Source organism: Ranitomeya imitator, chromosome 2, assembly GCF_032444005.1.
Source record: "Ranitomeya imitator isolate aRanImi1 chromosome 2, aRanImi1.pri, whole genome shotgun sequence".
Taxonomy (NCBI): Eukaryota; Metazoa; Chordata; class Amphibia; order Anura; family Dendrobatidae; genus Ranitomeya; species Ranitomeya imitator.
Genome location: NC_091283.1, coordinates 313400815 through 313414778, shown reverse-complemented (window position 1 = coordinate 313414778; position 13964 = coordinate 313400815). Strand labels below are relative to the sequence as shown.

The 13964-nt window shown below is 45.5% G+C and overlaps 1 pseudogene; it reads left to right on the top strand.

Annotated features, from left to right (window-relative positions):
- LOC138666464 (zinc finger protein 850-like) overlaps nucleotides 1–13964 on the top strand; it is a 132255-nt pseudogene that overhangs the window by 108073 nt on the left and 10218 nt on the right.

Genomic DNA, 13964 nt, shown 5'->3' with positions numbered 1-13964 from the left:
TGATTTGAATAATGATTATCCTACGCTTATGTACGTGTTTATAAATGCAAATTATTACTGTGATTTTCATGTTTTTCCATAAACAACTCAATAAACCTGATTTACACAAAAAAAAAAACACCCTGTGTGAACTTACCCTTACAGTCCAGGGACAAATATATCACAAGTACAGTAGGTCTGATGCTTCCTGTAGTAAATCAAGACCCAACATTTTTACAAATTTACTGTTCGGGAGATGAACATATACAAGCTGATCGACGTTGTAAAGTTATACCTGAGACACAAGATTTTGTTTTGAATTTGCAAAAATTTTTCCAGCAAAACAATCAGTTAGTAAACCTTTATAAAACAGCCTTATAAATAATGCCAAGTGCGGAATATCAGGGTGTAATAAGAGCAGACAAGACTCCGGCTGGTGGCACAAAAGGAGATTTACTTCTCCCAGTGTTAATGAAGTAGCTATTGTAATGCTTGGACGGGACTTTCTAAGCCGAGATATAATTATTCAGCGACGGAGAGAACATGTTCAGCGTATTACAGAAACACATAGATCATGATGCTCTGCAATATCCTATAAAATTGTGGAATGGCCAAGATGGCGATCACTATAATCTAACGCAGACTGATCCCAACACTGCGAGGCCGACCAATAAACTAACCAATAAAATATCAGCAATGGACGTCTACACCTACCAAATAATGACCAGACAACAATGGAGGCAAACTTTCTCATCAATGTATAGTAGATCTGTATGGCAAGGTGGAAAGCGAGCGTCTTCTGTACTGTTGAGTCCTCTTCCGTCCCTGGCTTCCTGGATTGAGGAATCCAAGTAAATGACACGCAGCACAAAGGTTGTGTGTTCATAAACAGGGGTAGCCCCGGAGCACGCCTGCCTCACTGGGCGCTGCCCCTTCTTTATATAGTAAGAAGTTAGGCATTTACAGACATGCGCACAAGCGCTCATATTTCATAATCACTTACAAAGCAAATCTATACTAGTGAAAAGTTACAATATCTGGTATGTGGGTGAAAGGCTACAATATCAAGGAGAAATGCGCGCGTGATTACTTCTATAAAAGGAAATGTCAAGTTTGCTGTGCAGAAGCAGATTTCATCTGGGAGACAAAATGGATCCTTTGGTTCAGTCTGGTCTCCACAATTCCCCCCTTTGACATATTCTTTTATTATTTGTCATAAATTTTTGCATGAAGCTTGTGCATTTTCTTCTTTATGCGGCAGTATACTAAAATATAAAAGAAAATTAGTACGGCAATAATAAACTTTATACTCTTGCATCTATTACACAAAATTTATTTGTGCATACTGAGATACCCTTGAGTACAATCTTGAATAACACATATATGATTACAATAATCATAACTATATGTATTATGCTCTGCATAATCCCGGCAACCCACCCACCGATCCCTCTGAACCAGTTGGCTGGGTTAAGAAAAGAAAAGGTATCTGACCACCAGCTATCCTTATTCTGGTCATTGTCTTTGTCATACTGATCTCTGAGTCGTTGTACGTCCTTTAATTTAAATGTCATACTCATAGTACTATTCGGGTCTATATAATGACAGCAGGTGGGTCCGATGATTTGACACATACCCCCTTGTGAGGCAGTTAGGTAATCCAATACCAGGGTATGTTGGTTGACGACTATTATAAGCTGATTCTGTACAGCTACACTAGTGTTTTGTATATCCAATATATCCCAGATCTGATCATCTAGATAATCCGTGGCTCTAACTAATTTATCCCACATTTGTGTTAACATAGGATAAATAAAAATGGTACTAGCAATTTTGTTGGGAATTCCCATTTGTACTATATGTGGCCTCCCCGAGGGACGTGGTGAGTTATCTGCAGCTCTTTTATATAGTGTGTGCTTGGGTACGGCTTGCATATTCACTTGTTTATTTGAAATTATGAAAGTAGCTGGGGTTAGGCGTCCTAATGTACAAGTACCCTTTATACCTACGGGAAGCCATTTATATGCTCCTTCTCCGCATATCCAAAATGTACCCTCAGGCAGATCCCATAGAGCTGAGTGCTGCAATACCAATCTGTGAGCCAAATCCACAAAACTAGATACATTTTGAAGCATACACCAAGAGGGTTTTTGTCCCAAGGGGCTACAGTACCCGGCTGCGGGATTCCCACATACATGCATTCCGTTGACATACTCATTGGATTCATTACAAACCAGGTTCCCCGGCTTACTTGTACAACTGTTATCATCACCTTGGGGGAACAACTCAGAATGTTCCCATTTTCTATTATGTATGTATCTTTCCAATACTACAGGTTTGAAAGCATCAGAGGGAGGGGCGGTTGTACTGAAACTGAGCTGTAGATTTTCTGTGGGGACCTGTCCTAAATTAGTTAATCCAGTCTTATTCCTAGGGACCCAGGCTCCTCCCTTATAGGCCAAATATTGTAGATGTGTACTACTCCCTGAGAGATTACCCTGCCACCAAGGAAATTCTACCCATCCCACAATTGGTATGGCGATTGTAGTATTCCATAGCCTAGTATTACCAGTTTGGTTGTTGGCCAGGTTGTCTGAACAATTAGGCCAAGCGAATATTTCTTCTGCTGATACGGGAACTGCTAGAAAAGGTATACTTGTGGCTGATACCGGCGAATGGGTACAGATCCAACAATCTGTCAGGGTTTGTGTATTGTTTAACAAGTCGTGCACTAATTTTCTATGATGTTGTACGAATCTATTGTTCAAAGGGGCTAAAGAATTTAGTCTTTCCCATGCCTTCGTTGTGGTTAACATTATTAACATCAATATCATGAGTTTTATACTGCTTTTTTGCAATGGCTTTCATGTATCCATGATGCCTTTCCTTCAAGCTTGACTGATGTAGGTGTTGTCAACAGGACTTGGAAGGGTCCGTCAAATCTTGGTTCAAGAGCCTTTCTGGTGTGTCTTTTTATATAGACTTGATCACCTGGTTCCAACTTGTGACTTCCTTCAGTGTTATCAGGATCTGGAAGGGAAGCAAAAACTTGTGCATGCACCTTAGTTAATTGTTTCTGAAGATTTTGCACATAGGAAGTCAGTGATTCAATATTTAACACAAGTTGCTGTGGAAAGTAACATCCTAAATTGGCAGTCCTGCCAAACAAAATTTCATATGGAGACAGTTTAGTCTTACCCCTTGGGGTATTGCGTATTGAGTAAAGGGCCAGTGAAAGGCATTCTGTCCAAGGCTTTCCTGTTTCAGCCATGGCTTTCTGTATTTTTAATTTTAAAGTTCCATTCATGCGTTCTACCTTACCAGAACTTTGAGGATGATACGGAGTGTGTAACTGACTTTCAACACCCAACATTTTTAGTACATTTTGAAATATTTCTCCAGTGAAATGAGTACCCCTATCTGACTCGATCACTTCAGGGAGACCATAACGGGGCACCAGTTCGGTAACTAGCTTTACAGCAGTGTTTTTAGCTGAAGCCTTCCGAACTGGATAGGCCTCTGGCCACCCCGAGAACATGTCCACACACACCAACACATACTCATACCCATTACTCTTTGGCAGCTGGATAAAGTCTATCTGCAACCGTTGAAACGGGTAGAGAGGTCGGACGTGGTGCTTCATAGGGGTCTTTGCTGTCTGTCCGGGATTATGTGTCAGGCATATAGCGCATGCAGCACAATAGTCTCTTGCGTAGTTGCCAAAACCTGGAGCCAACCAGACTTGCTTTGCCAGTAGTGTCATTGCATTTGCAGACACATGCGTAGGGTGATGTAATCCACCAACTACTATCGGGTACCAGGCTCTAGGTAGACATATTAGTCCATTTTTCTTCCAAATTCCCTCTTGTTCTTCTGCCCCTTCCTTTTTCCACCTGTCCCTCTCCTCTTCTTCTGCATCTTCCTGTGCTTGTCTCAGTCTATCTTCAGTATTTTCTGTGAGGTTTACAGTATGGACCTGTTGTAAGGGTTTGACTGCTGCTGCTTTGGCTGCTTTATCAGCCCTATCATTTCCCCTAGATTCCCTAGTGTCGAGTCTCACATGTGCAGCTACCTTGATTACTGCTACTTCTTTTGTTTCTTGTGCAGCCTCTAAGATCTGTTTGATCAGAGAAGCATGTTTTACAGGTTGTCCTGACGCTGTCATGTAACCTCTAGCTCTCCAGATTACTCCAAAATCAAACACAATACCATGTGCATACCTAGAATCAGTGTATATATTAGCTGTCTGATTCTCAGCTATTTTTAGAGCTTCAATCAATGCTGTTAGTTCTGCTTCTTGTGCAGATTGTTTCGGTGGAAGCGGTTCTGCTTTGAGAGTTTCAGATCCTGACACAACTGCATACCCTGTATGGATGTTACCTGTGTCATCTGCAAACCTACTACCATCTATAAACAGCTCTAAATCTGGATTTTGAAGTGGTGTTTCGGATACATTGGGTAAGCCTACCGTTTCTTGTAAAATGAGCTCTGTACAATCATGTGTGTCTGTAGGGAAAAAATTTGTGTGTGTATCAGTGTCCTTATCCCCCCCTTCAGACTCGAGAGGTAGCAGTGTAGCTAAATTGAGAGTCTGAAGCCTTGCAAATGTGATAGTGGAGGGTAGCAGCAAAGAACACTGAAGCCGCAAATGTCTGGCCATGGAGATGTGTTTTGGTTGGACCTGGTTTAATATCCCATAAACATCATGTGTAGTTTGAACTGTGAGTGGATGCTCTAGGACAATTTCTGATGCTTTGTCCAACAATAGTGAGACAGCAACAACTACACGTACACAGGTTGGCGCTGCTCTAGCTACGGGATCTAACCTTGCTGAAAGATATGCAATTGGTCTTTGTTTCCCTGCATGCTTCTGGGTAAGAACTCCTGTAGCATGGGAATCAACTTCTGCAGCCATAAGCTGAAATGGTTTGGTGTAGTCTGGTAGCCCTAACGCTGGAGCTGAAACAAGGGCATCTTTTAATTGTTGGAACAAAATCTGACCTTCTTTTGTCAACAAATAAGGTTCACTTTTTACACAGTCATACAGTGGTTGCATTAGTTGACTGGCATGTATAATCCATTGTCTACAATGAGACACTATTCCTAAAAATGCTCGTAGCTGTTTATGATTTCTAGGCTCATTCATCTGTCTTATTGCTTCAGTTCTTTGAGGTGTAAGATGCTTTTTACCTTGAGAAATGCAATGACCTAGAAAGACCACTTTGGTCTGACAAACTTGTAGCTTTTGTCTATTCACTTTACACCCTTCTTTTTCTAGGAAACATAGTAAACTCACAGTGGACCTTTCTGCAGTTTCTAGATCTGGGCAGCAAAGTAGTAGGTCATCCACATACTGCAAAATTACTACCTGTGGTTCGGGTTCAAACCTCTGAAGGACTGTTTGTAGGGCATTTGAATAAAGAGTAGGGGAGTGTATCATTCCCTGTGGAAGGCGTGTCCACGCCAACTGTTTGCCCTTAAATGTAAATGCAAACAAATGCCAACTGTCTTGGTGTAAAGGAACCGAGAAAAATGCATTTGAAAGATCTATTACAGTAAACACTTGAGAACTGGCTGGTATCTGTGATAGTAACGTATGAGGATTGGGTACAACTGGGGTGATTGGATCTAGAACTTTGTTTATTTCTCTTAGATCATGTACCATACGATATTTGGGCATAGAACCCTTATCAAGAGTTCTCTTCTTGACTGGATACAGAGGAGTGTTAGCAGGTGATTGTATCTCTACCAAAACCCCTTTCTCTCTATATCCCTCTATCTGTTTTGTAATCGCTAGTTCCTGCTGGGCACTCACAGGGTATTGTCTGAGCTGTGGGAGAACAGTTCCTGGTTGCACAGATAGTTTTACAGGAGAGATATGCAATAATCCCACATCAGTGTCACCCTGTGCCCACAGTGTTTCTGGGACTGTTGAGAGGTCTAGATCTGTGGTGTACTCTTTTTCTTCAGTATAATCCTCAAAAGCCTGAATTCTGACATATTGTTCTAATGTTTCCGCATCATCAGGGATAGTCAGCATGACTGTGCCATCTTCCCTAAAATTGATGTTAGCTTCTAATTTCTTCAAGACATCAGTTCCCAACAAACATGTTGGGGCACCTCTGGCATACAAAAATCTGGATGCAAAACATTTAGGTCCTAAGGAGACCTCTAGGGGCACAGTGTATGGTAATGTTTGAATTACCCCATCATAACCCTCAGCAAAAGTTGTTTGTTGTGAAATATCTTCCGGGTTTGGAAGAAAATCTTGATTCAAAATTGAGGAAGTTGCACCTGTATCTATTAAAAATGGAATCTCTCTTCCCCCCACATTCACCTGTATTAGGCTACGTTCACATTGGCGTTCCGCCAATGTGCGTCGCTGTTGCGCCGGCGACGCACCGGCGACGCGCCCCTATGTTTAACATAGGGGACGCGTGCGTCGTTTTGGTGGCGTTTTTCGCCACGTGCGTCGTTTCCGACGCTAGCGTCGGACGCAAGAAAACGCTACATGTAGCATTTTCTGTGCGTCCGATTTTCGTCGGAAAACGACGCACGCGTCGCAAAACGCGCGCGTTTTTGCGCGCGTTTGCGCGCGTTTTAGCGTGCGTCGCGCGTTGCGTCGCCGACGCACGGCGGCGCAACGCTAATGTGAACGTAGCCTTATAGGTCTTCTAGCTGGTAGGGAAGTTTGTAACACATTGAGTCAATCTGAGTCTGGTATGGGACCATCCACTATGGATGTCTGTTGGATGTCTGAGGGCTTATTCTTTGGTACAAATTTTCCTGATTTTATGTCTGCCTGCTTCTTTCTACATTCTTTCTGGAAATGTCCTGGTTTCTTGCAGTAATGACAGGGAAAATTATGTCTTGCCCTTCCACCTGTTGTGTTTGCTTGCGCTATTCTGACAGGCTTATGATTTTCTCTTAAATCCAACTCTATCCCTACGGCTTTTTGCCTGGCCAAGTGTGGGTCTTCCAAGGTTCTCCAATCAGGAGTTGCAGCCTTAAGTTTTTCCTTTACTTTTGGAGACAATCCATCTATAAAGGTTTTTGTAATTAACCTCATCATTCCTGGAGCGGTTAGATCTATTCCTTCATCTCTAAAATTATTCTCTACCCCTAGATAATATTCATCTACCGATTGTCCAGGTCTCTGAGCCACCACTCCCGTTGTTCCTCTCTGCCTCTGTTTCTGCCTCATGAAAACTATTAAATGGTCTACAAATTGTGTTCCTGATTCTATCGTTTGTAAGGCACCTTGTCCCGCTTGTCCCTCTTGTAGCTCCTGTCCCACCTGTGGCCTGTGTCCCTGTAGATGTGTTAGCAGTTCCTGGAAGAGACCAGGAGTCATTTTCATTCTACATAATTCCTCTCCATCTGCCCAGACTCCTGCATGAGTCTGCATAATTTGCTGTATATACTGTGCGAATCTAACTGGGTACTGGGTAGGATCTGGTGCATTATGTAGAAGAGACATTCCTTCAGCGGGGGACCAAGGGAAGTATTGTCGGGTTTGGTGATATCTAGTTGCCATTGCTCCATCTACACCAGTTTCTCTGAAGGGTTTCGGTACTATCCTAACAGGAGCTAACAATTGATGACCTCTGGGGGCCCCACAGGCAGAACATTCAGTTCTCCAGTCTGGATTCTGCTGGCCACAATTTTTGCACACCCATCCTTCCACCCCATTTAACCCAGGATATAAATTTGGTTTGGTTTGTCCTCCTTCAGAAGGTACAAATGGTTGAACATTCGGATCTAGGTAAGGAGGAGGAACTGAATGAGTCGTGGCACAACATTTTCCCGTACCCATACTCCATTTGGAAGTGTCTGGATCATACTTCCAATTCTCCTCTTTAGCTGTTTTTGAGACCTTTATCATACAGTGTATGATTTCTTCCCACCCATTGTCTTTGATAATTCCACCTCGTTCTTTACTCAGTCTTTCCCATTCAGTGCTAAACATAAGTGCTTCTGAAATTCCCAATTTTTCTCTTACCCTTCTGATCTGCCTTCTGACTGTCTTTCCACATCTTTCCTGTATGATATCTTTTGCTTCTACTTGTCCTAAGACGGATTTTGTCTGTTTATTTCCCATTTTTCTTTTCAATAATAGCTACACTTATCCTAGGTGACTTTTGGACAATCACCTCACTAGAGTGATGTCTCGTTGTCTTCTTTCCTAGGGAGCTAAGATATTGAAGGGCTGATCTGCTCCGTTCTTTCTAATGTGCAGAATAAACTTGATTCTTACAATGCACGCAAACAGGATCAGCAACACCAAACAGATCACCAAACTCTCCGTCTCTGTTATCATACTTGTCCCAGGCTCATGGACTCGTGTCCTGGGCTCATTCTATCAAACTCTTATCCAAAAATGAAGGAACAAGTTTCTCAAAGAGAGTCAAGCATGGGCGGAGGTCTCCCCGAAAGAACGCAACCACATGACCCAGTTAGGCTGACTTCACTAATAAGACTTGTCCTAACAATTTCGGCTTATTGTTCTACGTACTTTTATCCTTCTTTCATAACATGCCACAACCTTCACACTTGTTCACACACTGCCAGGGACAGGACTCATAAATCTATACAATATGGTAACCCGAGTTTTATAGGTATCTACTCACTACTAGACTAACCCAGCGTGACACGGCTCGTAGAGATCTTTCGGATAATACAGGGCAGATAAAAGAGAACTAATAATGTCTCTTACCTGGCCAGGTTTTTCAATTCATTTGCCGTCCATTATCCCAGATCTCCGTTGTCCGTATCCGTAGGTGAATCTCGAGTAGACACTCTCGCCTCGGGTCCCTGTTTCGGGCGCCAAGAAATGTTGAGTCCTCTTCCGTCCCTGGCTTCCTGGATTGAGGAATCCAAGTAAATGACACGCAGCACAAAGGTTGTGTGTTCATAAACAGGGGTAGCCCCGGAGCACGCCTGCCTCACTGGGCGCTGCCCCTTCTTTATATAGTAAGAAGTTAGGCATTTACAGACATGCGCACAAGCGCTCATATTTCATAATCACTTACAAAGCAAATCTATACTAGTGAAAAGTTACAATATCTGGTATGTGGGTGAAAGGCTACAATATCAAGGAGAAATGCGCGCGTGATTACTTCTATAAAAGGAAATGTCAAGTTTGCTGTGCAGAAGCAGATTTCATCTGGGAGACAAAATGGATCCTTTGGTTCAGTCTGGTCTCCACAGTACATACAACTGAACCAACAAACACTTACAGGGAGGCCATGCCAAAAGCGTGGTCTGATGGAGGATGGTCCACACTGGGACCTGACATTGCAGGAGGCGTCTCTCACTCGCTTTCTAACCTGCTCCCTATAATAACTACAACCTGTGCACCTTCCAATCCCCGGGCTCTGTGGGACAAATACACAGAATATCCTAGAGAAGATCTTCATAGAGAGCACAGGAGAGGTAATCCGGACTTAGACATAAATGTCACTGCCGACAGATTCACCACAGTCCTCCTGACTCTAGAAGAAAGGAGCCGATGTATCAGTAATGACTCTCTAATAGCATCAGGTCACCGGCACCAGCTCCACCAGCCTCTGTGTTATGGGCAGAGATATTCTGGGAGAGAAAAGCCAGGATTTGGGAAGATGAGAGGATTTGTCCCAGTAAATGTCTCTTCTGGGTGATGACCACAGATCGGGGGATTTGGCAATTATGGCTCAGATTCCAGGTGGGAATGGGAGACTGTTTTCCTTGATGCCCCAGGAGGTTCAGGTGAAACATTCTTATTAATTTGCTGCTCTCAGAAATTCCCTTAATCAATAACATTGCTCTGGCCGCTGCATCGTCTGGGGTTGTGGCCGCTCTCTTAGATGGAGGCGCACGGCTCAGTCAGCACTAGGATTACCCCTGAATCCAGCGCTCTTGGAATCTCCCGTCTGTAATATCACTAAGATCTATGAAAGATCTGGGGGGATCCAATCACTTAAGGGGGGGAATTGTAAGGGTACGCGTCCACGTTCAGGATGGCCGGCGGTTTGGATGGAGCGGCAAACTAACTCCGCCCCCTTCTGGGGACGCGATGATGCCGGATGTGTTCATTGCACACATCCGGTATCATCGGACCCCACACATGGGCCCTGTGTTATACCTCGCGGCGGCGCAGCGTAAACAGACATGCTGCGATCTAAAAAGACGCGCCGCATGTCCGGAATCGCAGGGCCGCCGGATGCGTGTTACCAAGCATAGTGGAGATGCGATTTCATTAAATCCCCTCCACTCTGCTGTAACATCTGGACGCTGCGTGTTTGATGCTGCGGCTCTATGGAGCGTCAAACACGCAGCGTTTCCTGAACGTGGAAACATCCCCTAATACTTTTTGCAACGTTACCTGTTCTTAAAGGAGCAGCACCAGCAGAGTCCTGTATACACTGAGGCCCCTGATCATGTGACCCCTGACTCCTCCCCTCATGTGACCTCATCACAGGTCCTGTGTGCACAGAAAAGCCATGTATGTGGAGTGCGGCTCTGCAGGTGGAGGTATGTGGAGATTCCCCATTACTGAGCGCGGGGGACATTAACCCCTTCAGCACTGAGGCTCTTTTGGGGTCTCTGTGTGGTGTGAACAATGATGTAACACAGGGGCGCAGCTAGGGTTTTGGTTCAGGGGGGTGAAGCTTCTGAGTGGGCCCCTAACCCGGTAACCTTGATTACAACTGGATGACGCACCCTAAGGCTAGGCTCCCATTGCGTTAATGGGACCGCGCTAATGGACAGCGTTGCACAGCGAAATTAACGCCGTGCAACGCGTCCGTTAGCGCGCCCATTAACAGCAATGGGGACGCGCATCACTAGCGCGTGCCATTTTCGGCACGTGCTAGCGAAGTGCCGGTGTTTTGTGGCGCGCCACGGATGCTTGCAGCGTCCGAGGCGCGCCCGAGGTCCGTTCCCCGCTCTCGCAGATCGGAGATCTGCGAGAGCGAGGACGTTTAACGCGACCCCTTATAAAACATTGCGTTAGCGCAATCCGCTAGCGCTAGGCGCTAAACAGATTGCTCTAACGCAATCTGAACCTAGCCTAATAGTGGAGGAGAACCTCAGCAGATGACCGCGCTGTTACTGAAGATAATCTCTATATAAAGACCAATATGGATATTACCACCATACGGTCAGTGGTAGATACCAGTGTTACGGAGATGCGGGGTCAGTGGGTGCTCTTGTCCGCTGGCCTGGCTGTCTTTAGCAAGACTGTATGGACCACGGCTCATACCACTGAACGCCCGCTCTATCTCCCGGTGGGCAATCAATACACTACACAGACAACACAGGGTTAAGGTAAAACAGGGTGGCAATACTTTATTGAACCACAGCACACAATAGCAAACAGAGCATTCCCAACATGCCTGGAATTGTATGGGTACATGGGCGCATATAAAATATCACTGTGTCTCCACGTGTTTTCAGTATGACATGATGCCAGAGCTCCCAGGGTCACTACTCCATCTGTGGATGAACGCACAGAGAAGGGGTAACGACAAGCATAGGGAGATGACCAAGAACTGTCCATAGAGTCCATACAAGGTCCAAAACCAGTTGACACGAGAGTCACCACCTGTCTTATCGGAGCATCTCCATGGAACCAGGCAACCAGCGGGTCCCAACCCTGGATTTCTCCAAACATATCCATGGTGCAGAGATGGTCACTGGATCAGATCTGTGTCCTTCCAACCAGAGCCGAAAACCCCTAGGTTGCATCATATAGAATCCTAGACCAGTGTCCCTCGTGATGGTGCCATGATGAATTGGCTGCAGTCCGTTCTCTTGTCTCTTGGGGTTTTTTGCAGAATGTGCGGCTGGTAGCTCTGTTTACTTCAGACTCCCAGGATGTGATCTCTGAGTCAATTTATACCCAAGGCATGTAAGCTATTTTTAGAATTACCCAGTGTCCTTTAGTTCAACATCAAGATATGGCAAACAATGGTGATGGGATTAAGAAGCACTATTAGCATATAAGCACACATCAATAAACAAAGCCTAACCCACTCAATGTACAGTCACTATTACAGACTAAAGGAACCGTCACATTTGCTGTCACACAGACAGCTCTCCAGCGACCAACTATATGAAGTCCCCTGGTAACCAGGGTAAACATCGGGTTACTAAGCGCAGGGCCGCGCTTAGTAACCCGATGTTTACCCTGGTTACCAGTGTAAATGTAAAAAAAAACAAACACTACATACTTACATTCCGGTGTCTGTCCCCCTGGCGCTCTGCTTCCCTGCACTGACTGGGAGCGCCGGCTGGCCGTAAAGCAAAGCGGTGACTTCACCGCTGTACTTACGGCCGACCGGCGCACACAGTACAGGGAAACAGAGCGCCGGGGGACAGACACCGGAATGTAAGTATGTAGTGTTTTTTTTTTTTTACATTTACACTGGTAACCAGGGTAAACATCGGGTTACTAAGTGCGGCCCTGCGCTTAGTAACCCGATGTTTACCCTGGTTACCAGTGAAGACATCGCTGAATTGGCGTCACACACGCCGATTCAGCGATGTCTGCGGGAGATCCAGCGACTAAATAAAGTTCTGGCCTTCTAGCTCCGACCAGCGATGTCACAGCAGAATCCAGATCGCTGCTGCATGTCAAACACAACGATATCGCTATCCAGGATGCTGCAACGTCACGGATCGCTAGCGATATCGTTGTTAAATTGTTCAGTGTGACGGCACCTTTACACAGTATGTTAGATAGTATATCAGTGGGCAGTCTGTCTTTTTGACCCACCAGACATAAACACTTAAATTCACAAGCGCTGTGTGTGCGCTTCAGGAAGCGTTTGGAGGCACAATTATGATGGTGAATTAGGGACTGGCATTATTGTTTTAGGTCCTGAAAGAGGTCAGGTCTGTGTTGGAAGCTCTGGCGAGTGGAGACTTCCTGAAGAGCATGTGGAGAGACTGTGGACCTGGATGGTCGGTGTTAGAAGCTCCTGTGAGTGGAGACTTCCTGGAAGCACTTGGTGAGACAATGTACCTGCAGAGCCTGGGATGGCTTCTATGTTTGCGAAGCCAGGACTGACAAGGAGTCAGCTTGTGGAGCAGAGCTCCTGAGAGGTAACCCCAGGTATGGGGAAAGAACTATGTGCACTGACAAAGGTCAGTTACTGAACTGCACAGTCACCGAGTGACTGGAGAGAGACAGGCTTGACTAGTGAATGCTTTGTAAAGCCATACGTGATAAAGTAATGGACTATGTGCAAGCCGGTGATATGCAACCTGGCTTACGGAGCGGTTTATGATGTATGAACTGTTTCGTGTGAAAGAACTGTGCCTGACTACGTTAATCCGCTGTCAAGCGAGTGTTCCCCAACACAAACAGTAGGCGCAACACCACAACCCCCATAGGCAGCCTCTATAGTATAATGCAGCCCTTAATATAATGCAACCAACCCCATAGGCAGCCTCTATAGTATAATGCAGCACTTAATATAATGCACCCCCATAGGAAGCCTTTATAGCATAATTCAGCCCCATTAAAAAAAATTAAACCAATACTCCCCTTTCTTCCAGGTTCCTCCGCTGCTCTGAGCGCACGCACATCTTCAGACAGCGGGCACCAGGTAGTGATGTCACCATGACCCCCTGTCCGTGTCGGCGTTAGTGATATCAGACGCTGAGAGGGGATAATGGGAGAGGGAGCATAACACTCCTTCTCTCATCAATGTGGTTAGCTCTATCGGAATCTAGCCAATACAGTTGAACTTGCGATGATGGGCGGGGGGCACACTGCTGGCACCAGGCTCCCCGCCTGCTTAAGGGCCCCATAGCGGCCGGGCGGCAGAGCTGGGAGATCGAGTGTCCCTGCACTGCCGGAGAAAGTAACTGTATGGGCACGCTGTGCACGCCAATACAGTTACAGTAGCGTAGCTTCGGGTCGGCCCCTCCGAGCACAGGGCCCGGGGCGACCACCCCCTCTGCCCCCCCGGTGGCTACACTACTGCATAACAGCTGTG